Raw genomic sequence first — 27,084 nt, forward strand, 5'->3', positions numbered from 1 at the left:
TTGAACATGAAATTTTTCTCTTAGAATTTTTCTAATGTCTGTTACTTGGATGCCACATAGGTGGCGGTTTATTGCAGATCTCTTAGAAAAGATATCTCCCTCCCAACTCCACCTTCCATCTCCCCAGATCTCTTCATTTTATCTTGATCATCTAGATGTAATGAAAAATTTTAGTCTTAGTGTGGAAGTTTCTCACAGTTAGTGACAATGTCTCTGAAACCGTTTGGTCAGCTTGAGTTCTTGGGTTCACCTGCATGGCAAACTATTAAAGTCAAATCCACATTCAGGGTCTTCCTCTGTCTGAGCTGCTGTGTTGAGATGTGGCAACTTGAGATGTAGCCAAGGGGTAGGGGAGCCTGTTTGTAAAAGTGGCACTGGCAAATTGTGAGAATTACAGCTGCCTTCTTTGCACTTGGATCTGTCTGGACATAAAACACTAGACAAAGGAATGTTCACATTCTCATGGCTTCTAGAGTGTCTGGAGATTGAGTGAGCCACATGTTGCCCAGCTGGAGAGGACTTGAGACATTTTGGTCTAACTTAACCCGACCAAGTGCTGGAGGCCATGGGGAGAATCAGTCCCAATAAGTGGAGAAAACCCAACTCTCCTTTCATTTCTATGATAGGTACCCACCCCATTCAGCACCGGGAGTCCCTGCCACTCAGGGAACAAATGGGCAATCCCCCTGAACTCACTGGGCCCATAATGAGTCATGTCTAGAAAACAGTTACTTTAAGCCAGGATACAATTCATAAGATGCTGTAGAAAACGCTATTTTTGTCCCCATGTTACAGATAAGGGAACTGAAGTACAGAGATATTCATTATCTTACCATGTTAAGGAAGCCTTTGATTATCTCCTGTTTAAGATCATACCTTTGAGGTCATTACACATAGTGGGTCAGTTGCTTCCTCTTGAATTCTATTGTGCTTGCAGATTTCATTATAACTGACTGTTACCTTGGGTTTAGTAGAGTGTCTGATGCTTCTTAAGGGTTCTGTCAACTTTTGATGAGTACATGTAAGAATTGTTTAGTCGCTAAGTCATGTCTGACCCTTTTTTGACCCCATGGACTGTAGCCACCAGGCTCCTCTGTCCATGGGATTTCCCAGGCAAGACTACTAAAGTAGGTTGCCATTTCCTTCACCAGGGGAATCTTCCCAACTCAAGGACTGAACCAGCATCTTCTGCACTGGCAGGCAGATTCTCTACCACTGGGCCACCTGTGAAGCTCCACATATAAGAATCAGTGTCATTAGTAATATTAAGTAAAAGTACCCATGCAAGAAGAGGTGGCTGAGATCATACTTAAAGAAGAATACTTGTCTTAAACTCATCAAGATGACTACATTAAATGTGTACATATTTTTGGCATGCCCACCATACCTCAGTAAAAATAAAGGGGAGCCATTTCCCCAAGGAGACTCACTGATAAACAGTGCATTTTATTTCAGTTGTGTTCAGCACTTCCCAATCCCACCCATGGTAAAACTCTATTACAAAATAAACAAACTCAGAAAATGGCAAAAAAAGGCAAGAAGAGGGGCTAGTAGGGACAGAGGGAAGAAATTACCCCAAGCCTTTTTGTGTTGTCCTTTCCTCTTTAATTCACTCATTTTTTCCAAGTTATTTCTCCTTCTAAGCAAATGAACCAAGAGGCTCATCGCATTTCCCTCCTGTTGTTACTTATCTAGATGGGTGGTAAGTCCATTGGATAGAGGTCATGTCTACACTCTACAAACCTTTCAAAAAATATTTACATTATAAGTGGAGGCCAATCCCTGTTCACAAGCCTGACCCACCAGAGGGAAAAATGCAGAGTCTGTAAGAACCAACCAGCCTCCTCCACATGTGCTCAGGTTAAACTTTTCATCCTGACGCCAGACCACAAAGGACAGAGCGCCCAGAAGCTTCCTGGAAATTGGGCAGCACTGAGATGACCTTGAGGCAGTGTTGCCTTGGAGACCGTTGCAATGTGTTGGAATCAGCTGTGGGGCCGTGTCTCTGCTGGGGGTTGACCTTGCCAAAGGGAAGGGCAAGGTCAAAAGGCTCAGAAGAAACATTTCTGTGTGGCATATTAATTTGGGAAAATATGTTTACACATTAAGCCTCTTTTTTTTTTTTTTTTTTGGTGTTTCCATTTTCCAACTAAATGATCTCTTCTGAGTTACAGCACAGTTACTTCTGCTCTCAGAGAAGTCTTACATTATGTCAGATGGGAAGGGCAGCTGTGACTGAAAACAATATTTCCATATCTGTGAGTTAGGCATTAGAGATATGATCGGATGTCAAGGAGAGAACTTAGCTTGCCTTTCATGCCAAGCCAAGAGTGTTTTCTGTCCTCTCCTTCTACACCATGAAAAGAAGACTGGGGACTTCCTTGGTGGTCAGTGGTTAAGATGTGATCTTCCAATGCAGGGGATGCAGGTTCGATCCCTGGTCAGGGAGTTCTAAGATCCCACATGCCAAAAAAACAAAACATAACACCGAAACAATATTTTAACAAATTCAGTAAAGAACTTCAAAAATTGTCCACATAAAAAAAAAGAAAGAAAGAAAGAAAGAAAACCAAACTGAATCTCAGCACAGTCATACTGTTGTTGGATCTAAAATTCTACTTACTGTTCCCCTGCCTCAAATGAAACCTTGGAAATCACAGTCTCGCTGGTTGTAAGTGGACACTTGGATGCTTATTATTTATTCTTAAACATAATTTTTACTCTAAGGGGAACACTTTGCCTCCCAGCCATTTCAGATGGGATTCCTGAAGGGGACATTCTTTCATTCTTCTCTTCCTACAGGCGTAAACATTCAGCATTTTAAACTTGAAACATACAATGTTATCTACTTCTGGTGTCTTATGTAACTTTTCAGGAATGTTGCAAGACTTTCCGGGCTTCAGTGATGTTGGGATGGGGAAAGGAGAGAAAGCGGGCTGAAGGTATGGGGGGAGAAAAAAAAATCAAATGTTTCCATACATCATGGCACTGGCTGTTTGTGACAAGAAGTTATTGCAATTAAGATACAAGCCGGATGTGTGGGCTAAACACTCAGCTGATATCACAGGCATTTATTGATAATGAAGACTTGGAGGAAGGGAACTGGAAAATTGCTGTCTTTAGTGGTTTCCGAGGCAAGAGGACAAACCATATGGATTAATCAAAAAATTACTTCACCTTATCTAGGAGAAGAGAAAACTGTTTATTTTACTGCAAAAGGAATGTTTCTGTCAAGTTTGAAGTGTCAATCTTCTAGGTTTGGGCTTTACATTGTACAGTTCACTGCATAAGCACATTGTCTAGCTTTAAACAATTTGGAGTTGCTGAATGACCTGGCAAACAGTCCCGGCTATAAGCAACAGGAGAAAAACATTCCAGTGAGCTTACATCCAGAAAGACTTGGCTACCTGGGCCACTTTAATCCAACTAAATCTGAATTTACCTATCAGGAGAATAGGTAGATATCCCCCGAGACTTCACTCAAGCAAAATGGTTTCACTTGAAATCATGCTATTTTCAAGCAAGACATTATCAGGAAAAAGCCTAAAGAAAAATGTTCCAGAATGCCCTTTGGAAATGCAGTGCTAAGTTAATGGAATAATTAGTGAAAATCAGAACCCTTAGGAGACTAATTTAAAAGTGAAATATAAGAACAGAGTATCTTAGATAGATGCTCAGCAGAGAGTAAAAAAATATCTGGAAATATTAACATCATGTACAGAAAAACATAACGACAGAGTCGAGAAAGAGCATGAAACTCGCCAAACTTTGAGATCTTTTATAAAAAATACTAAATGGTGATGTGAAACGGGCTTTCATAATTAAACCATATCTTCTTTGCCTTCCTAAAGAAGGCACTTTGGAAATTTCCACATTTCAGATTTTTCTTGGCTGAGCATGTCGGTCTGTTCAGTATATCATCATTTATGGCATGAATAAGAAAATCAGGTTACTTATCACCAATGAAACAAAAATTGGATGAAGATGGTTCCTTCAAGGGTGCTGACGTTTATGAAAAATGTTGGCCTTCTGGGTTATTGAATTATCCCACACATGGTTTCATGATTAGAAAAATGGGGCAATATCTCATTGGGATTTTATCAAACTCTAAATAGCCCAAATCTAGTATGCATCAGCTCAAATACTCTTTAGAAATCACTCAAGTAACTTGTTTGGGTTAGAACAAATCCAAAGTTACAGACAGAATTTCAGAAAGACCTTCCAAACTAACTGAAGGTCAGGGAATTTAGATGAGTGGTCCCAGCTCTAAAGATTTATACAATTTTAATATTAATTCTGGGGCTTCTCTGGTAGTAAAGAATCTGCCTGCAATATAGGAGGCCTGGGTTCAATCCCTGGGTCAGGAAGATCCCCTGGAAAAGGAAATGGCAACCCACTCCTGTATTCTTGCCTAGAGATTTCCATGGACAGAGGAATGTCAATTCTACTTGCAGTAAAGCCTATGTTAAATTTACCTGAGTCAGAAAAGTATGATGCCCACTTAGAATATGAAATGCATACCTATCAGAAATAAATAGTTAAGCTCTCTAGGTGTCTGGAGAACTCATAGGAAGGCGTTCAGGAGACAGGACCTGTTAGTGCCACCTGCTCTTTGTGAAGGATGGATTGTTCTCCTCCAGCATTGCTTTCCCTCTTTCCATCAACAAGTTCTAATCAGGTAACCAGATATGGTATTCTATATCTGGCAAACAATCAGCTGACAAACAGGTTTGCACAATAGACGCATATGAAGGAAATGACTTTCTTGGATATAAAGAGATTCATGTGTGTTGTAGACCAATCAAAAGACCCAATAAGTGGGACATGGAATCTTAATGCAGCTGCATTCTGTGAGGCCCTCTGTTTCCCTGGCAACAGCAGCTCTGCAGATACCAACCTTAGGTTCCCTTTAACGTTACAGAGAAGAACACATAAGCAGCAGTAGAGGGGCTTTTATCTGTTTACAAAAATCTTCCTATAGTTGCCCTCTTTCAGGGGAAGAAAGAGAAGACGATTGATAACATTTCCTAGATATGGAACATTTAATGACACAGTTTAGAGGCAATTATCCCACTGTGTCTCTAATGGGCTAACCCACTAGTGAAACCCATGCCACTGGCCATTTACATGTGTGTACGTGGTAAAGAATCTGCCTGCAAGTGCAGGAGATGAAGGAGATGCGGGTTCAATCCCTGGATCAGGAAGATCCCCTGGAGGAGGAAATGGCAATCCACTCCAGTATTCTTGCCTGGAGATTCCCACAGACAAAGGAGCCTGGTGGGCTACAGTCCAGGGGGTCACAAAGAGTCGGACATGACTCAGCATCCATGGATGTATGCAGACTGGCCCAGAGATAGGAGCATACGGACTTCTTGGGTGGCGCTAGTGGAAAAGACTCCTCCTGCCAATACAGGAGACGTGAGACGTGGGTTCGATCTCTGAGTCAGAAAGATCCTCTGGAGGAGGGTATGGCAACCCACTCCAGTGTTCTTGCCTGGAGAATCCCATGGACAGAGAAGCCTGGTGGGCTACAGTTTGTGGGGTCAAAAAAGTGTCAGACATGGCAAAGACTGAATACAGGACATGCTCTTCAGGAAACAGAAGGCAGGGAAGATTCCACAGCTGTCCACTCAGTGTGTTACTTCCTCTTTTATACCTAACACAATTTCCAGAAAAGAAGTGAACGTCATTTATGTACTCCTCTTCAGTTCTTCCTGCTCAGCCTCACCTTACCGGGCAAATGCCACTACTCAGAATTACACAGTTTCATGTGCTTTGCTTGCCTTCTTAACCCCTAGTCTGGGGTAATCTGTCATCTTGCCTTTCACTTATTCTCTGCAGAATAAATTACACCTGTGGTTATTTATTTACTTTTTTTGTGGCTCGCAGAATAGCAGAATAGGAAGTAGCCTTAGATACTATCTGCTCCAATATTGTAACCTAACTATGCTACAACTCCTTTACCATCAACCACTCTGGGTAGACATAGAACTGTAGCGTGTTCCTACCAATGACAGGGAGACCATTTCCACATTTAGCAATTTTAATTTTAAGAGAGGTCTTCTGTGCATCTAAGCTTGATACTCTGAAACTAGTTTACTCTTTCTTTCAGATCAGGTTTTTAAAAATTAATTTTTATTGGAGTACAGTTGATTTACAATGTTGTATTATTTTCTGCTACACAGCGCAGTGAATCAGTTATACATACATCCATTCTTTTTTAGATTCTTTTCCCAGGCAGGCTATTATAAAGTACTGAGTAGAGTTCTCTGTGCTATGCAGTAGATTTTTATTAGTTATCTATCATAGTGTATATATGTCCGTCCCAGTCTCCCAATTTATCCCTCCCTCCTCACTTTCCTCCTTGGTAATCTTGTTTTCTATATCTGTGACTTTATTTCTGTTTTGTAGATGGGTTCATTTGTACAGTACTTTAAGTATTACATGTAAGTGATATCATATGATGTTTGTCTTTCTCTGTCTGACTTACTTCACTCCACATGACAATCTCTAGGTTCATCTGTGAAAAGTCAAAGTGTTAGTCACTCGGGAGTGGGACTAACTGCTGGACCCCATGGACTGTAGCCCGCCAGGCTCCTCTGTCCACGGGATTTCCCAGGCAAGAATACTGGAGTGGGTTGACTTTTCCTTCTGCAGGGGATCTTGCTGACCCAGGACCGAACCGGTGTCTCCTGCACTGGCAGTTGAATTCTTTACCACTGAGCCAGCTGGGAAGCCCTGTGTACAGTTAGTCGCATCCAAATGTTTACATTATTTAACATGCCTTGAAAGAGAGTGGAATGGATCAACATCTTGTTTTTTCTCCATATGAAACACATCAGGAGGAAAAACAAAGGTTGATGTCTACAAAGTGTGAAATCCTTAGTAACAAACATTTTATACTAAGAATATATGGACCTCTGATGTGGAGATACAGTTAAGAACTAAAAGGTCAAATGTATAAGAATGAGCTGACTCCCTAAAGTAGAGCAGAAAAACTAAAAACCTCAGCAGATATCCAAGATTGGAATCAGAGTGATTCTACTCCATTTCTGTGCAGTCTGGGCTTGAAGCCAAACTCAAAACAATTGTAATCTCAGAAAGTCCCACCCTGAAAGAAAGGTCGAATTTTCCTCTGGAGAATGACTAAGTCTGAAGACGTGGGAGGATTGACAGGCCATTTAAAAATAGATCTTGTTGGTTTGGTCACCCCATCTTTATAGGCATCAATGGTCTTTGTAATTCCAATGAAAATTCCACACAGTAGCCAAACTGGACAATGTATTGTCCAAAAAAAGCTTCCAGAAATGAACTGTGGGTATGCAATCTCTCCCACATCTTATGGGAAAGTTAAACAACGTTACCTTTGCATCTTTACCTGAGTCACTGACTCAGCAGAAAGGCCCCCCAGCGAGGACATGCATGCACAAGGGTCCACGCAGGAAGACACACGTTTCTATTCATGTCCAAAACAGAAGACAGCACAATGGAAAACAATGCCTGCTGTAAGAATCTATGTTTTGTTTCTGGAGATGCCTGTTTTTGATTTTGTATTTATTTTTACCTCCATTTATTATTATTTTCATTTCTGGTTACACTTTATGAGAATTTTTTTTTCATTTAAGCATTTGTTATGCAGAATTGCATAGGGGGCTTCCCAGGTGACGTGGTAGAGAACCTGCCTGCCTGCAGGTTAGATCCCTGGATTGGGAGGATCCCCTGGAGTAGGAAGTGGTAACCCACTCCAGTATTTTCGCCTGGGAAATTTCTTGGACAGAGGAGCCTGGTGGGCTATTGTTCTTGGGACTGCGAAGAGTCGGACATGGCTGAGCAAATGAGCCATGGAGAATTGCTATTTACCAAAGACAAAAGAAAAAAAATGGAAACATTCATTAAAAAAAAAATCTTTATGATGACCTTAGATTGGAGGCTTTATTTTTGATGATTTTAAGAATAGGCATTGCACCTATCTTAGTTTGGTTTCTAAGAAACCAAATCTATAAAATCATGAGAAAGAAGCCAGAAGAACAGTTAAGTGGGTATTCTTACTTTGTGAAATTGTGGTTATTTATTTAGTAGTTAACATCTGTCCTACAATTTTCCCAGGATGGTTGTTAATATGAAATCAGATGACATATGAAAAGCACCTTTGCAAATTAAAAGTGCTATAAAAATGTGCTATTATGGAAGCTTCCCTATAACAGACTATTTGACATGGTATAAAAGTGAAGTTTACTACAAAACAGAAATCTGAATAGCAATCTTTGAAACCCATTTCCAGAATGACTGTGATACCAGACTTTCAAAATCCTTTTAGCTGGAAATGTATTAAAGAAAAAATACATGTTTTATTATAAGATAAAAATACATGTTCTATTATGTTCTTCATTCCCATCTTTATTTCACTAGCAAAGTTAGAATATCTCTGAAGGTTTACCAGTACAAAAGTCACTAACGGCTAGCTGCTAAAATTGAATTTATAAAGACCAAACTCTCTTAGAGTGATAGGATTTGTGTGGATTTCCAATCTGTTCCCCTCTCCATTGTCATTCATTCATTCAGAAAAATTTTTATTTCATAGAATTGACTTCCTCGTAAGTCCTCAAGAAATCAACATTAAATATTATCTCCTTTCACTTAGGAAAGAGGAAATATAATGTCCTCTGCCAACAGATAGTTACACAATAAAAATTCAACTTAAAAAAAATCAACAAGGCATTGGCAACAGGGGGGAAAATGGATCTCTAGATGTTTTGAGAATGTAATGGGATACAATGAAAGAAATATTTTTTTCTTGTGTCATTTTTTACTTTTTAAAGCTATTTTAAAGAAAAATTGAACTTAAAGAACAGAGAATTTCAATAACCTCCCTCTCACTTGTACTCATTTCCCCCTATTATTCACATTTTTAATTATTGTGGTACATTTGTTATAACTGATGAACAATATTGACACATTCTTATTAAGTCCACTGTTTACATTTAGGGTCACTCTTTGTGTTTACTGTTGACAAATGTATAATGACATATACCCACCATTACAATATGACACAGAATAGATTCATTGACCCCCAAATTTTCTCCATGTTCCAACTTTTCTTCCTTCTTTCCCCCCCAACCACAGGCAACCATGCATCTCTATATCATCGCCATAGTTTTTATTTTCCATAATGTTATAGAGTTGGAATTGTGTAGTCTGTAGCCTTTTTAGACTGACTTTTTCACTTAGCAATATGCATTTAAATTTCCACAGTGTCTATCCAGGGTTTGATAACATTAATTTTCATCTCTGAATAATATTCCATTATATGGATATAACATGGTTTATTTTTCCATTTACCTACTGAATGACATCTTGGCTATTTCAAATTTTTAGCAATTATGAATAAAGTTACTATAGACATTTGTGTACAGGTTTATATGTGGACATAAGTTTTCAATTCATTGGAGTAAACACTTAGGTGTAAGATTGTTGAATCGTATGATAAGACTATGTTTACATTTGTGAGATACTGTCTAACTGTCTTCTAAAGTGGCTGTATGGGAGAAATATTTTTAAACTATTTTTGGAAGCAGCAAAATAATGTACATCACATGATAGGAATTCATTCATCATTAATATATTATACGATAGGAGAAATAAATCATATAATAGAAAAGAGCTTGATTTTTTCCTTATATTAAAGGAAAGCCTAATACTATTCACATATGAAAAAGAAACAAATATATATTATCTTAATTTGTTACATAATCTTTAATGTAACCAATAATTTCCACTGCATTTCTAGTCCTAGAATGGTGCCTGACACAAAGCTAGCAAATGATAAATGACTTTATTTGCAATACACATATATTATTAATATATATGTATATAAATATATTATCCTATATCCTTCCTGAATCTCAAAGTCCTTTGAAGTGAAGTCGCTCAGTCATGTCCAACTCTTTGCAACCCCATGGACTGTAGCCTATCAGGCTTCTCCATCCATGGGATTTTCCAGGCAAGAGTGCTGGAGTGGATTGCCATTTCCTTCTCCAGGGGATCTTCCCGACCCAGGGATTGAACCCCAGTCTCCCGCATTGCAGGCAGACGCTTTACCGTCTGAGCCACCAGGGAAGCTCCCAAAGAGCCCCCTTCCATTGTCATGACATCAGCACTATCTATGCCAAAAAGCCAGGAGAATGCTGAGTGTACAGGTGACGCAGGCTATGCTGTTCATCTATGGTTTGGCTGGATCCAGATGCTTGACCTAAGGTAAAATCACCCATGTGACTGATTCCATTGTTGCTGTAGGGATCAACCTTTCGATTTGTCACAGTAGGTAGCAGCCTCCGCTGCTTTCCAAACTCAACTACTATACTGTCCCCTCTATAACCCCCATCCCTTCCATACTTCTTGGGAGTAGAACTTCCTTTCTTTCTCCATTTCTTCCATCTTGCCTTCTTTCTTAGTCAGTCGAATGGAGCTTAGTAGGAGGCTGCTGCTGCTGCTAGACATAAATAAGACACTGCAGTGTCTAGAACATCCTGAGTTTCATAGAGAAGGACAAACGCGTAGCTAGAAAAGCGCAGGACCGTGTGTGAAGTGAGATATGCGGCCAAAATACATTCGGATCACATACGAAGGTGGGGCAAGACGGAGTTGGGCCTGGGGCTGTGGAAGGTAAGAGTGAGTAAAAAGTGAGTCCTCCTGATTAGCGTATCCTGCAGCGGAAGTTAAAAGTAGCCGAAAGATGTAGTGATATGGAGGAAGGGAGGAACATTTTAGAATGTTCTCACATGGCCTTCCCAAAGAACGAGAGACCCAGCACAGATGGAGCCCACTGAGGCTGGCAGGGGGTCTGCTGGTAACCCCCAATACCTTGAGATGTGTAACTGTCCACGTGTGAGGGTAACTTACTCTCTAACTTTCTAAATAGCTGTTCAGCTATTCTGAATAGCTCAGAATATGGGATTGCGGCAATCAATGGCTGGAAATCTAAACTAAAAAGAAATAGTCTTGGTTCTTCAAATGGAAGAATGAAATCAGTGCTGTAGATTCCTGGACCAGCACGAATAGTATCACGAGGACCTTGTTATAAATGCAGATAGCTGGGCTCCACCCCGGATTTTCTGGATCTGAGACTTGGAGGTAGGGCCCAGCAACCTATGTTTTAACAAGTTCCCCGGGGACTTCTGACACCTGCTAAAAGTTTTGGAATGGCTGCCTTAGACAACTGTAGTTGTCCATGTGGGGAAGACTGAAATATTAATCAAGGCTTTATTTCTAACTTTAATAAACCAGATTCTAGCTAAAGAAGAAACATATGTAAATCTATGCAGGCACAGTTTCAGGATTTTAACTCAACTGGTGCTAAGTAATATATTGATAGTTAAACTAAACCAATGCTAAGGCTTCACTTTGTTGATATAAAGCAAATCCTCTGGACTTATGCAAGAGTGTAAAAGCATAATAAAGGTGACTGTTCTGTAAAAATTTACAGTGCTTTATTTACCCATGCTGACACGTCAGTTGTAAATGTTTATAGCTCTTTAGAGACCGCATGAGAAAGCACACCGTTCTGCGTGACATAACAGTCATCAAGGCTCGAGAAATGCTGGCTGGCAGGGGCTGGGGGCTCATTGCAATAAAGGCGGTTGGGGTGGGGGGTGGTGGGGGGAGGCTCGGGGCCAGGCCGTATTGATAAATATTTACAAGCAAATCACTGAAGAATGAGAGGGGGTCTATTATAGTCGAAAGGCGACAGGTCACTTTTGAATAGTGGCATCTGAAACTGGAAACAAATTTGTTGCTGAAATACAAATTGGAGGAAATTGCTTTTGTGGGAAAACATTTCCTCTCCTCAGTGGGTTTCTCTTTTGTGTTCTGCCTGTTCTACTCGTGGAATTTCAGAGGCAACTGGAATCTCCTGATAGGGGACTGGCTACTGTTCAAGCTCCACACTGTGGCCTTAAGAGAGGTGCCTTGCCCCCTGGGTCTGCTTTTTCCTATTAGAGATGGTTACTTTACCACCCAACTCTCTCTCTCAAGATCTTCAGTAAGAGATCTGTAAGATTCAGTAAGAGATCTCTTTCTCTCTCAAGATCTGTTGTAAGATCTTCAGTTGATTGTTTTCAAACAGAGCATCAGAAAAAAGTTCAGCCTGATGAGTTCACGACAGTCCTCCCAATCTTCTTCTCCTTTCATGATGAGCTCCAAATTCTGAGGAGTTTAAATCCTGTCTCTGAACTTGGTGAGGTCAGGAATATTTTTCATCACATAAGAGAGTTTGTGTCTCTGAAAAATATGAACAACAGGAAACAAAGACAGCTGTCCTTTTCTCGAAATAATAATACTGAGCACAGGTCGGTATCTTGCATGGGGACTTTTGAAAAAACACCCACTGAGTTCACCTCCTTGGAAGTTATCCTTCCTGGTCACTGGAGCAGAGCCTGGAGTGACATCTCAGAGTGAGGAGGAATGGAAAGGTGGGAGACCATTGTCTTCACCCACGTATCCAGGGTGGTGACTGTCTGCAGGGGTACACCATGTTCCACCATGGCAGTCAACGCCCTGGGGGACCTCAGCACACACACATGGAAGGTTGGGGTCTTTGGGGAGGGACAAGACAACAGGGTTTACTGCCCAGGGCTGACAGTGACATGTCACATTGTTTGTTAGGAGATGGCAAGAGCCAGGGGCCCATCCTACACCAGCATGGAGGTTGTAACCCCTTGGAGACTGTCCATCAGCTGTGGGTTGGAGAAGTGGGAAGGAGAGATTGATTTCCCCACCCTAGTCCAGGCTCACATTTTCACTTTGTCCTGGTTTCCAAAATTATGCAACCCACATGTACAGGACTAGTAAGTGACAGATTACACTTTGGTCCAAGTCTGTCTTACTCCAAGTATTAGTCACTCAGCCGTGTCTGACTCTGTGACCCCATGAACTCTGGCCCACCAGGCTCCTCTGTCCGTGGGATTTCCCAGGCAAGAATACTGGAGTGGGTAGACATTTCCTTCTCCAGGGGACCTTCCCAACCCAGGGATTGAGCCCAGGTCTCCTGCATTGTAGGCAGACTTTTTTTACGATCTGAGCCACCAGGGAAGCCCTGCCTTACTCTAAAGCTCCCACTTTTAACAACAGTTATATTTAAGGCATTGTACTGGATTCTAGAAAGCATACAGGTAAGAACAAATAGCAGTTCCTTACATTAGAGAGCTTAGAATGATGAAAAAATTACAACCTCGGCCATCACATAAAATATAGGTGGAAGAGGTAAAAGTAAGTAAAAAGCAATACAGTGTGGCAAAGGCAAGTAAATTCCCATGCTGCGTGACAAAAGCCCAGAGACACATAAGCATAGGTACTGTGGAAGAATAGACGTGGGGGCATCTGAGCTTTTGGAAGTCAGGGAAGGCTTCTTGGAAGAGTTGACTTGGTAGCTCTAATCTAACTGATAAAATGGATAAAACTAACTAGTATAAGGGGCAACAGAAACAAGGACTGGTGACATACAGTGTGTTTGGGGAACATAAGTAGTTCAGCGTGTCTCTAGCTTGGAAATGAGATCTGGGTTTCGAGGAAAGGATGGTAAAAAAAAGCTGGACGCAGCATGAATGGCCCTAGAGAGTGTCATACTGCATGAAGTGAGTCACACAGAGAAGTGTTGTATGACACCCCTTACATGTGTAATCTAAAAAGAAATGATACAAATACACTTACAAAGCAGAAAGAGACTCACAGACTTAGAAAATGAATTTATGGTTACCTGAGTAGGGGGCAGGAAGGGATAGTTAGGGAGTTGGGGATGGACATGGACACACTGCTATATTTAAAATGGATAACCAAAAAGGACTTATTGTACAGCACATGGAACTCTGCTCACTGTTGTGGCAGCCTGGATAAGAGGGGAGTTGGGGGGAGAATGGGTACATGCATATATATGGCTGAATCCCATCATGTTCACTTGAAATTACTACACTGTTAATCGGCGATAGCTCAATGAAAATAGAAGTTTTAATGTTTGGAAACAAAAGAACAGCTGGACAAGGGGCAGTCACTGTTTGAAACAGAGGAAGGAGACTCACTGAGACGTTTTAAGGAGGAAAATGATACAATAAGATTTACACCTGGAGGAAATCATTCTGATGATCAGGAAAGCAAACTAAATTCAGCTTCTATTTATCTGCAAGTCTCCAAATCCATGAACCAGCCAGAAAGATGATAGAAGGGGAATAGATCAATAATAACATGAGGAAACAAAGAACAGTATCACTGGTAGACCTGAGAGTTTGAGGAATTCATAGAGAGTAGAAAGTGTCACGAAAACATACTTTCCTAGAGAAGTTGGAGCAGCTTTGGGGAACTCCTGAGTCAAAGGACCCAAGGAGACAGCCTCACAGAGCTCACCTAAGAGCTGTGATCAAGGCCTCTGAGACTTGGATCCCAACCTGGTCCTTCCTCATTTGGGCAGCTGGTGAACAGTCATGGCGTGTTGGCCATGTTGAACCAGTGGAGGTGGTCCCTGCAGCCAGGAAGATGGAGACCTTGACTCTCAAAGGGGCAGGATTCTTTTTCTTTCTGGCTTACATCACTTAGCAAAATGCTTCCAGATTCATCCATACTGTCACAAATGGCAGGATTTCTTTCTTTTTTATGGCTGCATAATGTTCCTCTGTGTGTGTGTGTGTGTGTGTGTGTGTGTGTGTGTGTGTGTGTGTATTTATGGCTAAACAATATTTCACTGTATACACACACACGTATACACAGATACATCCTACATTTTTCAATCTGCTCATTCATTAAAGACAGATTGTTTCCATATCTAGGTTTTATGAACAATCCCACAATGAACATAGGGGTGCAGATATTTCTTCAAGATTCTGACTTCAATTCTTTCAGATATATATTCAACAGTGGGATTGCTAGATCTTATGGTACTTTCATTTTTAATTTTTTTTTTTGAGGAACCACCATACTGCTTTTCATAATGACTGTAGTTAATTATATGATGTAGAGTACTTAAAAGTTGTTAAGATTGCATCTTAAGCATTCTCATCACACACAAAAAAGCGTTACAAAAAAGTAATAAAGTAAATAAATTTTTTAAAATTACGATGTTAACTATTGAGGTGATGGTTATCTTAATTATTTTGATCTTGGTAATCATTTTACAATGTACACGTATCAAATCATCACACCATACATTTTCAGTTCAGTTCAGTTGCTCAGTCGTGTCCGACTCTTTGCGACCCCGTGAATCGCAGCAGGCCAGGCCTCTCTGTTCAACACCAACTCCTGCAGTTTACACAAACTCATGTCCATTGAGTCAGTGATGCCATCGAGCCATCTCATCCTCTCTTGTCCCCTTCTCCACCTGCCCCCAATCCCTCCCAACATCAGGGTCTTTTCCAATGAGTCAACTCTTCACATGAGGTGGCTAAAGTATTGGAGTTTCAGCTTCAGCATCAGTCCTTCCAATGAACACCCAGGACTGATCTCTTATGGTGGACTGGTTGGATCTCCTTGTGGTCCAAGGCACTCTCATGAGTCTTCTCCAACACCACAGTTCAAAAGCATCAATTCTTTGGTGCTCAGTTTTCTTCACGGTCCAACTCTCACATCCATACATGACCACTGGAAAAACCATAGCCTTGACTAGATGGACCTTTGTTGGCAAAGTAATATCTCTGCTTTTCAATATGCTATCTAGGTTGGTCATAATTTTCCTTCCAAGAAGTAATTGTCTTTTAATTTCATGGCTGCAGTCACCACCTGCAGTGATTTTGGAGCCCCCCAAAATAAAGTCTGACACTGCTCCCCATCTATTTCCCATGAAGTAATGGGACCAGATGCCATGATCTTAGTTTTCTGAATGTTGAGCTTTAAGTCAACTTTTTCACTCTCCTCTTTCACTTTCATCAAGGGGCTCTTTAGTTCCTCTTCACTTTCTGCCATAAGGGTGGTGTCATCTGCATATCTGAGGTGATTGATATTTCTCCTGGCAATCTTTATTCCAGCTTGTGCTTCTTCCAGCTCAGTTCAGTTCAGTTCAGTCACTCAGTCGTGTCTGACTCTTTGCGACCCCGTGAATTGCAGCACACCAGGCCTCCCTATTCATCTCCATCTCCCGGAGTTTACTCAGACTCACGTCAACCTAGTCCGTGATGCCATTCAGCCATCTCATCCTCGGTCATCCCCTTCTCCTCCTGCCCCCAATCCCTCCCAGCATCAGAGTCTTTTCCAATGAGTCAACTCTTCACATCAGGTGGCCAAAGTACTGGAGTTTCAGCTTTAGCATCATTCCTTCCAAAGAAATCCCAGGGTAGATCTCCTTCAGAATGGACTGGTTGGACCTCCTTGCAGTCCAAGGGACTCTCAAGAGTCTTCTCCAACACCACAGTTCAAAAGCATCCATTCTTCAGCGCTCAGCCTTCTTCACAGTCCAACTCTCACATCCATATGTGACCACTGGAAAAACCATAGCCTTGACTAGACGGACCTTAGTCAGCTAAGTAATGTCTCTGCTTTTGAATATGCTATCTAGGTTGGTCATAACTTTCCTTCCAAGGAGAAAGTGCCTTTTAATTTCATGGCTGCAGTCACCATCCACAGTGATTCTGGAACCCCCCAAAATAAAGTCTGACACTGTTTCCACTGTTTCCCCATCTATTGCCCATGAAATGATGGGACCGGATGCCATGATCTTCGTTTTCTGAATGTTGAGCTTTAAGCCAACTTTTTCACTCTCCTCTTTCATTTTCATCAAGAGGCTTTTTAGCTCCTCTTCACTTTCTGCCATAAGGGTGGTGTCATCTGCATATCTGAGGTTATTGATATTTCTCCTGGCAATCTTGATTCCAGCTTGTGTTTCTTCCAGTCCAACGTTTCTCATGATGTACTCTGCATAGAAGTTAAAGAAGCAGGGTGACAATATACAGCCTTGACGCACTCCTTTTCCTATTTGGAACCAGTCTGTTGTTCCATGTCCAGTTCGAACTATTGCTTCCTGACTTGCATACAGGTTTCTCAAGAAGCAGGTCAGGTGGTCTGGTATTCCCATCTCTTTCAGAATTTTCCACAATTTATTATGATCCACACAGTCAAAGGCTTTGGCATAGTCAATAAAGCAGAAATAGATGTTTTTCTGGAACTCTCTTGCTTTTTCCATGATCCAGCGGATATTGGCAATTTGATCTCTGGCTCCTCTGCCTTTTCTAAAACCAGCTTGAACATCAGGGAGTTCACGGTTCATGTATTGCTGAAGCCTGGCTTGGAGAATTTTGAGCATGACTTTACTAGCATGTGAGATGAGTGCAATTGTGCGGTAGTTTGAGCATTTTTGGCATTGCCTTTCTTTGGGATTGGAATGAAAACTGACCTTTTCCAGTCCTGTGGCCACTGCTTAGTTTTCCAAATTTGCTGGCATATTGAGTGCAGCACTTTTACAGCATCATCTTTCAGGATTTGAAACAGCTCAATTGGAATTCCATCACCTCCTCTAGCTTTGTTCGTAGTGATGCTTTCTAAGGCCCGCTTGACTTCACATTCCAAGATGTCTGGTTCTAGATTGGTGATCACATCATCATGACTATCTGGGTTGTGATTATCCAGCGGATGCTGGCAATTTGATCTCTCGTTCTTCTGCCTTTTCTAAAACCAGCTTGAAAATCTGCAAGTTCATGGTTCATGTCTTGCTGAAGCGTGGCTTGGAGAATTTTGGGCATTACTTTAATTGCGTGTGAGATGAGTTCAACTGTGTGGTAGTTTGAGCATTCTTTGGCATTGCCTTTCTTACCATACATTTTAAATATATACAATTTTATTTGTGAATTATTCCTCAAGAAAAGATAGGGTTCTTTAACACGTTTTTATGGTTAACATTATTTTTCCCCCTTTTCCCTTTCTTAATTTATTTTTCCTTCATTTATTTTTTCAGCACACTTTAACCATGATGCACTTTTTGCCACCGTCCTGTCCTCACCAAAATCAGCTGCTGATAGCTCAAAAGGAGCCAAGCAGGGACTCTCAAACACAAAGCATAAAACATTAAGCTATTTGGAAAGAAACAATAAAGATCTAAGATTAAAAAATAGACTAAATATTAAAACATAAACTGAAAACTTTCCCAAAGAGCAAAAATGACTAATTAGAAAATGTTTTGGAAGAAAAAAATTCCATTTGTAATAGCAAAAACAAAACCAGAAGACTGAGTAATATATCCAAGAAATGTCCAAGAAACCATATAAAACAAAAACATAAAAGTGTAGGAGCGGGTATTTAAAAAGACCTGAATAAAGTCAAATCATGTTTGAAAAAGTGAACAATTTCAAACTAGAAGCCAATACATAATGATTGTCTCCCAGAGAAGCCCTGAATATAAGATAACTTTTAGTTACTTTGTCTTTTATTAGCAATGTTTGGGCACTTTCATTTTATCTTTTTTAATGCTATTTTTAAAGCAACAACAGAGATAAGAAAATATCCTTTACTCTTGCAAATATTTTTAGCATGGTCTTGTTTAGTTACTAAGTCTGACTCTTTGCCACCCCATGAACTGTAGCCCACAAGGCTCCTCTGCCCACGGGATTTTCCAGGCAAGAATACTAGAGTGGGTTGCCATTTCTTTCTCCAGGAGACCTTTCGAAACCAAGGCTCGAACCCACCTCTTCTGCGTTTGCAGGCAGATTCTGTACCACTGAACCACCTGGGAAGCCCCAAAGAATCTTAAAATGGACCCAAAAAAGTATGTATTGCCCAAATACAGAAACAGAGATACTGTCAATAATATATCATGCTTAATATCTCTGAAATTGCTAATTAAAACAATAACTGTCATATTTTACCATCATAATTAAAAGCATTTAAAAGACAAATGGGCTTCTCAGGTGGTGCTAGTGGTAAAGAACATGCCTGCCAATGCAGGAGACATGAGATGTGGGTTCCATCCCTGGGTCAGGAAGATCCCCTAAAGGGCCTAGCAACTCATTCCAGTATTCTTGTCTGGAGAACCCCATGGGCAAAGGAGCCTAGTGGGCTACAGTCCTTAGAGTTGCAAAAAGTCTCACATGACTGAAGCAACTTAACATGCACGCATGCAAAATATAAACAAAATTGGTTGCAGAAAAAAGCAGTTTTGGTGAAATTTCTAACAGGTAAAGAATTCTTATAATAATGTTCAGTCGCTCAGTCATGTCCAACTCTATACAACCCCATGGACTGCAGCACACCAGAATTCCCTGTCTTTCACTATCTCCAGGAGTTTGCTCAAACTCATGTCTGTTGAATCAATGATGTCATCTAACCATCTCATCCTCTGTTGCCCCCTTCTCCTTCTGCCCTTAATCTTTCCCAGCATTAGGGTCTATTCCAGTGAGTCGGCTCTTTGCATCAGGTGACCAAAGTATTGGAGCTTTAGCTTCAGCATCAGTCCTTCCAATGTATATTCAGGGTTGATTTCCTTTAGCATTGACTGGTTTGATCTCCTTGAGGTCCAAGGGACTCTCAAGAATCTCCTATCAAAAATGAGAGGATTCATACTCTTTTCTCAGCATTCTACTTTTAGGCAGTCTGCTTTATAGAAATAGGTACACAAATAAAGCATTTTTAAATTTAAATTTAAAATTTTATCTATTTATTTTTTTGGCTATGCCACACACTTGCGAGACCTTAGTTCCCCAACAAGAGATTGAACCTGGGCCTCTGCAGTGAAAGCATGGGGTCCTAAACACTGGACTACCAAGGAATTCCCACTGCAGCATTTTTTAAAATAGCAAAGAACTATGAAAAGCTTTAACGTCTATTGATAGGTGAATCACAGTATATTCCTTCTACGAAATATTTTAACAATAGTTAAACAAGATAAGGTAGAGTTTACATACCTAAACAGAAAATTCTCCAGAACAAATTTTTAGGGGGAAAACAAAGCTGCAGGATAATACATGTGGTATAATCACGTTTTTGCGAGCAATAACAAAGGAAGAGATGTATGGAGGCGTGTGTGTCTGTGTGCGTGAGGAGACTAGAAGGAAACTAGAAATTTAGTCTAGAGAAAATGTAGGGAAGTGATATTGGAAGGAGGGCAGGAAGGAGGTGTTTGGATAATTTGATACCTGAATTTTCTACATTAAAATATAAATTTATATATTTATACGTAATATTGGGTTGGCCAAAAGTTTCGTTTGAGTTTTTCCATAACATCTTAAAGAAAAACTCAAATGAACCTTTTGGCCAACTCAATATACAATACCTAATTGTAAAATTAAACAATTTTAATGAAGAATCATGGTCAAGGCATTTGTATGGATTGGGGGCTGCAGTGGGGTGATATGGGTAAGCAAAACCAGAAGAAAGGAGACCATTTAGAAGAGTAGCTCAAAGCTGAATTGAGAGAGTTTCCCCCGAGGCTGGGGAGGTTGGCTGGGGGAGGTTGGCTGGGAAAGGTCATTTCTCAAAACAGACAAATTCTGAAGTCAGGAGGAAGGCAATATTGAAAGGCAGAGGCGGCTGAGGATGAGACGTTTAGATAGCGTCACAGACTCTATGAACGTGAATTTGAGCAAACGCCAGGCGATATCCGAGGACAGAAGAGCCTGGCGTGCTGCAGTCCGTGGGGTCGCAGAGAGTCAGACGTGACTTAGCGACTGAAGAACAACAGCAATATTGAAAGGACTTGGTGATCATTATATCCAGGTGGACTTGGGGTCAAGTTTGATTCCAGCTTTCTTGAACCTCCCTCTGTGCCACTTGATGACCTCACACATTCCCCATCCTAGGTTCCCTCCCCAGAGGTAATACTATTAATGGTTTATTATGAATCTCTGCAGTCTTTCACTTTAATTTTCTCTGCATTTTAACACACTCACACACCATTTTATTCCCTTCTTTCTTCCCTCTTTAGTTTTTCCTTCCTCTCTTCCTCTATTTTCTCTATCTCTTTATTTTCTCTCTCTTTTTTCTTAATGAGGTTTATACTTTATGTGTTATCCTGAAAACTGATTTTTCACTTAACAAGATGTGTTGGAAAATGCTATCTATCCACCCATCCATCCATTTATGCTTTGAGTTCAGAGAAGAAGGCCAAAACAACCACCACCACCGCCACCTATGAATACTTGCTGCCCTGGTTCCAGCAAGGACCCTTGCCTTGGAATTTACTGTAAAGCGAAGAAGGGAGGAGCAGCTACACCTCGCAAATATGATTTAGTGGCCACACTGAGAAGCCTGTGTGAAACAGCTGTGGGAATTTTTGAATGAGGTTTATCATTTCTTGTCAGGGGATTATTTTCATTGTCAGAAAATGCAAGACACTCAACAACTGTGTCCCTGCACCACACAATCTTCTTAGCTGTCTGCAGAAGTACTTTCATTATTTCCCATTTACTCAATTAGAGAATTATTACACAGGATTTTTCAGTGTTAATTCAGCTTCCCTTGATAATGGTGGGAAGAAGACACATTTGATTCTCTCTGTGAGTGTTCATTTGCTCTAAGTCTATTTTAATTTTAAGGAAATCACAGTAGTTCATTGATCTCACACCATTTGTGGAGTAAGATATTTTTTCATCTCATTGCATCAAATACTTTTGAGCTCCAAAATGATAACAATCTTTATCTTTTATCTTTGAGCATAGTTTATCTTTCTTTGACTATCTCTGCATTTATAATTTGAATGTTATTGAGGGTAATATGATGTCATATACCCTTCTGATTTCTTTCCATTTGTGATGTTTCAATCTTCTAAATTTTTGTGCTTGCCTTTTTCAGTCTTTCCTACATATTTCTAGTTTCTGATCAAGTTAATGAGAAATTATAATTTCCAATTTGTTTGAATTTCATCTTAATGAGCTGTCAATACCCTGAGCAGTTAACCAAATGAGAGCACAAAAAATGAGATCTTATGAGAATTATTTGAGTGCTGTTCAAAGTCTCTTTTATCCCCAAATCTTGAAATGAGGAGCTATAAGCAGGACAGCTGATGATAAGAAGGAGTTGACCGTTGAATACTGGAGTTGGCTGTATTTAACAATATTGGTGTAATGTGTATAAATTTCATGCCTAATGTACACTGATAATGATAAGAAAGTGAAAGTCATTCAGTCACGTAGGACTCTTTATGATCTCTTTATGCAGTCCATGGAATTCTCCTGGCCAGAATACTGGAGTGAGTAGCCTTTCTCTTCTCTAGGGGATCTTCCCAACCCAGGGATCAAACCCAGGTCTCCTGCATTGCAGGTGGATTCTTTATCAGCTGAGCCACAAGGAAGCCCAAGAATCCTGGAGTGGGTAGCCTATCCCTTACTCCAGCAGATCTTCCTGACCCAGGAATCAAACTGGTGTTTGCTGCATTGCAGGCAGATTCTTTACCAACTGAGCTATTAGGGAAGCCCCAATAATGATAAAGTGAAGTTATATTTCCTAAGGAAGTCACTCCTAAATATTCTCTCATGAATTTGTTGGGGAAAAGGGCCTATGAATTATGCAAAGACTGAAGAATAAAATCATTATGTAGATTCTGAGTTGAGAAGCCCTACCATATCTTCCTTTTCTTTGTATGTCGTATCTTTTTATAAAATCTTCTTACCAATGAAGTTGATACGCACTAGAATCTAATGAAGTTTTAAGTATTATATGATTGAGAAAATAATACCATTAAAGCATATATAATCTAATACCTTTGATGATGGTTATAATAAATATATTTATATTTTTCATGAGTAACTTTAATCATCCCTTGATGATTAAATCCACTAATAATAGGTAAAATTGGTTACCAAGGTAAGAAAGAAGCTTAAAATCTAGTTGGGGTTGAATGGGTTTGGGGAAACTAATATTGAACATCTGCTCTAATCTAGGCACCACAAATTTATATAATTTATCCAGTTTAACCCTCATGGCTGCCTTGGATGGTTGGAACCACTAGCCTCATGTGTATTTATGAAGAAACTAAGGTTAGAGAATTGAAATACCATCCCCAAGATTACATAGCTATGAGAAGAGGCCAGCCCTAGGCTTGCACCACTTGAGAAATTAAAGTCATCCTTTTCTTAGCATCCTAGAAAATTATTAGGAATAAATTTTATATCAAAGATATTTTAGCATCTTAGCTATCAGGAGAGCATTTCTCAAAGTAAATTCTAATCTAGTTAAGTTAATTCTATTTCACACAAAAACAAGTATTTTTTGTAAATAATGTGAAAATAAAGTCTTGATGGGAGGGAAAGGAAGACAGTTATCTGCCTTGAAATGTTGATGAAGCCAGTATTTTGTAGCCCTAAAAAAATGTTTATCTAGCTACTTCAATTAATTTAATTGCTTCATATTATACAATCCCTCCATAAAGCTCTATCTTAGTACACTTAAGAGACTCAGTCTGAAAGTCACATAGTTGCTTTTAAAATTAGAGTGTAGAATTCCTCCACACAGGTTTAGGGAAGACTGGGTGTGTGACATTCTTTACTGAGGTGTCCTTCCCTTCTCCCTAATCTTTTCATCCCGCCCCTGTGGTAACATGTGAAATGACTAAATACTATCTGTGCTCTCAATACCATAAATCTTCAGATAAATAGCACTGAGCTTAGCAAAGACAAATAGCAGGGTTTTTGAGTAGTTTTTTAGTAATGGTGCTACTGTTGCTAAACCATTTGCTTTTCATTCTTTTTGCTCAAAGGGATAATTTAATTGAAATACAGAGTCAATGAGTGAACTTAGTGAATGCATCTTTAACTGGAAGAATTGTGGTCCTATAACTAGCTTCCTGCATCCCACTGGGCAAGAATTTTACGGTCTTTTGTAACTCACTCAATGTTCTTGATAGGGCCTTATTTCATTGCTGTAGGAATCAAGGGTTCTTAAGGAACAATGACGCACTGTTTGAAGGACATAAAAAGGCAACTTCGTGACATCTTTATGATGAAATGTGAATGTCTCTTGTAGACTGTAAGCTATATAATTAGATTTACTCCAAGGAAAGCAACTTTACACTGTGTTTCCAATTTATCACTTATGACCCCTAATAATATTCTTTCTTAAAAGGATGTGTCCTTGAATCCTTGACTAGTCACCATCTGTATTTCAAAAACACGTATAGGTGGAATCTAGAACAATGGTGCAGATAGAACCACCTGCAGGACAGGAATAGAGACAGACATAGACAACAGATGTGTGGATGCACTTGATGGGGGTCGGGGGGACTGGGATGAATTGGGAGACTGAGAGAGAGACACACACAGCTCAGTTCAGTCCAGTTGCTCAGTCGTGCCCAACTCTTTGCGACCCCAAGGACCACAGCACGCCAGGCCTCCCTGTCCATCACCAACTCCCGGAGTTTACTCAAACTCATGTCTATCGAGTCCGTGATGCCATCCAACCATCTCATCCTCTGTCATCCCCTTTTCCTCCTGCCTTCAATCTTTCCCAGCATCAGGGTTTTTTCCAATGAGTCAGCTCTTTGCATCCGGTGGCCAAAGTATTGGAATTTCAGCTTCAACATAAGTCCTTCCAATGAACACTCAGGACCGATCTCCTTTAGGATGGACTGGTTGAACCTCCTTGCAGTCCAAGGGACCCTTAAGAGTCTTCTACAACACCAGAGTTCAAAAGCATAAATTCTTCGGCACTAGGCTTTCTTTATAGTCCAACTCTCACATCCATCCATGACTACTGGAAAAGCCATAGCCTTGACTAGACAGACCTTTGTTGGCAAAGTAATGTCTCTGCTTTTTAATATGCTGTCTCGGTTGGTTATAACTTTCCTTCCAAAGAGTATGAGTCTTTTAGTTTCATGGCTGCAGTCACCATCTGCAGTGATTTCAGAGCCCCCAGAATAAAGTCAGCCACTGTTTCCACTGTTTCCCCATCTATTTGCCATGAAATGATGGGCCCGGATGCCACGATCTTGGTTTTCTGAATGTTGAGCTTTAAGCCAACTTTTTCACTCTCCTCTTTCACTTTCATCAAGAGGCTCTTTATATACATACTACCATGTGTAAAATAGATAGCTACTGGGAAGCTGCTGTTTGGTGCAGGGGGCTCAGTTCTGTGGTGACCTAGAGGGGTGAGGTGGGCTGGGTGGGTGGGAGGGAGGTACAAGAAAGAGGGGGTTTCTGTACACATGTAGCAGAATCATATTCTGCTGATTCACTTTGTTGTACAGCAGAAACTAACACAGTCTTGTAAAGCAACTCTACCACAGTCAAACATTTAAAAAATAAAAACAAATGAGTTTTAAAAAAAACTCTACTGTAAACAATTTGAGTTTAAAAATATAATAAAGCTCCATGGATGTTCATTACTGTGTGTAACTATAAATGTCCACTGAGGCCTCCTGAGCAAGAAGTTCATGGCAGAATACAGGGAAGAAGTTAGATTTTAGGAGCTTTTTTTTTTTCTCCTCCTAAGTGTGTGTGAATGTGCTTAAATAGTCCATCATCCTGGCGGGCAGAGCTTATAACGTTCATGACATCCCCAAGTGAACTCAGCTCACACAGATATTATACATTCCACAAGCAGCTAGGAAGTGGCAGTCCCATTGATAAGCTTCCCCAGTTCACAGAAATCAAGCCATAACATTCCCATTAACTTTGTTTGGAGCAATGATTAATGATAAAGGGTAGAGACAAATCCAAGTTAATATAGATAGGGAACTGTTATTTTCCTCATCCTCCGAAATTTGGCTATCATTGGATAAACATTCCTCTGTGGAAGCTTTTCTTTTTCCCTCACGCTGGCATGCCAGTAACGTGGTGGACACTCTACAGAAGGGTAAATCAGGAGTTGGGGATTAACATGCACACCAACATATATAAAATAATCAGCAAGGACCTAATGGAGAGCAGAGGGAACTGTACTCAATATTCTGTAATGACTTGTTTGGGAGAAGAATCTGAAAGAGAATAGATATATGTATTTGTACAACAGAATCACTTCACTGTATGCCTGAAATTAACGCAGCTTCATGGGCTTCCCAGGTGGCACTAGTGGTAAAGAACCTGCCTGCACAGGAGACGTAAGAGATGCAGGTTTGATCCCTGGGTCGGGAAGATCCTCTGGAGGAGGGCATGGCAACCCACTTCAGTTTTCATGCCTGGAGCATCCCATGGACAGAGTCCATGGGGTCACAAAGAGTCGAACATGATTGAAGCCACTTAGCACACAGATAGTGCAGTGTTATAAATCCACTATACTCCAATATGAAATAAAAATTTAATTAAACATTTTAAAAAGAATGATAAATAAAATAATAGTACGATGGGAGTTTTTAAGAGACGGATATAGAATCTATCTTCGCCTGACTCGATGCTCTCAACCCTCCAAAACAGTCTCCCCTCTGCAAAATGATCATCTCAATTTCCCCAATATCCACCTTCAATTTCAAATACTTTGAACTCACACAGTATCTTAGCTTCCCTAGAATAAAAATACAAAGAGGATGGTAGGAATTTATAACAGTTCCCACATGGTGATATCTGAAAATTGCCTCTAAGGGAGCAGACCAGCCCAGTGACTGGCCAGGAGTGCCCCAGAGAAATCACCTACCGGGGACCCCCAGCCTGACTTTCAGCCGTGAGCACTCTGACTTCAGGTTTTGTTCATGCAGTGACAGCAGGCAGATTTGGACGAACCAAGGCAGAATATCATCCATATGTTTTCAGTGTGTTAATTTGCAGTGAGAAATAGTCTGTCATAGACCTGAAATACTCATGCTGGCATCTTTAGCGAAATTTCTCCCTGAAGTCAGACCTACATGGGGAGACAAATCACAATCAGAATTCTCTTGGACTCAGACCATGAGGAGCTCAAAGAACTGTGGGTTAAAATATATCAAGCTCTCAATTAGGTGGTGGGGGAGAGTCTGAGCTTAGTAAGGATTTCAGTATTTAATGCTACACTTATTGAGAAGACTCCCTAGTTTTGCTGAGGCATGAAACTTGAATTATATTCAGCTGGGCAATTGCTTTCTGATTATAGCATGTAGAATGTTGTCAAGACTCAATTTCAACTAAAAGATAATTCCCAGGCAAATAAAAAGGTTTTCAAATTGTCCACAATTAGACAGGAAAAAATATATATATAAATCAAACCTATGAGGCTCTGACAAATCAG

The sequence above is a fragment of the Ovis aries genome, chromosome 20, assembly GCF_016772045.2.
Source record: "Ovis aries strain OAR_USU_Benz2616 breed Rambouillet chromosome 20, ARS-UI_Ramb_v3.0, whole genome shotgun sequence".
NCBI classification, from domain to species: Eukaryota; Metazoa; Chordata; class Mammalia; order Artiodactyla; family Bovidae; genus Ovis; species Ovis aries.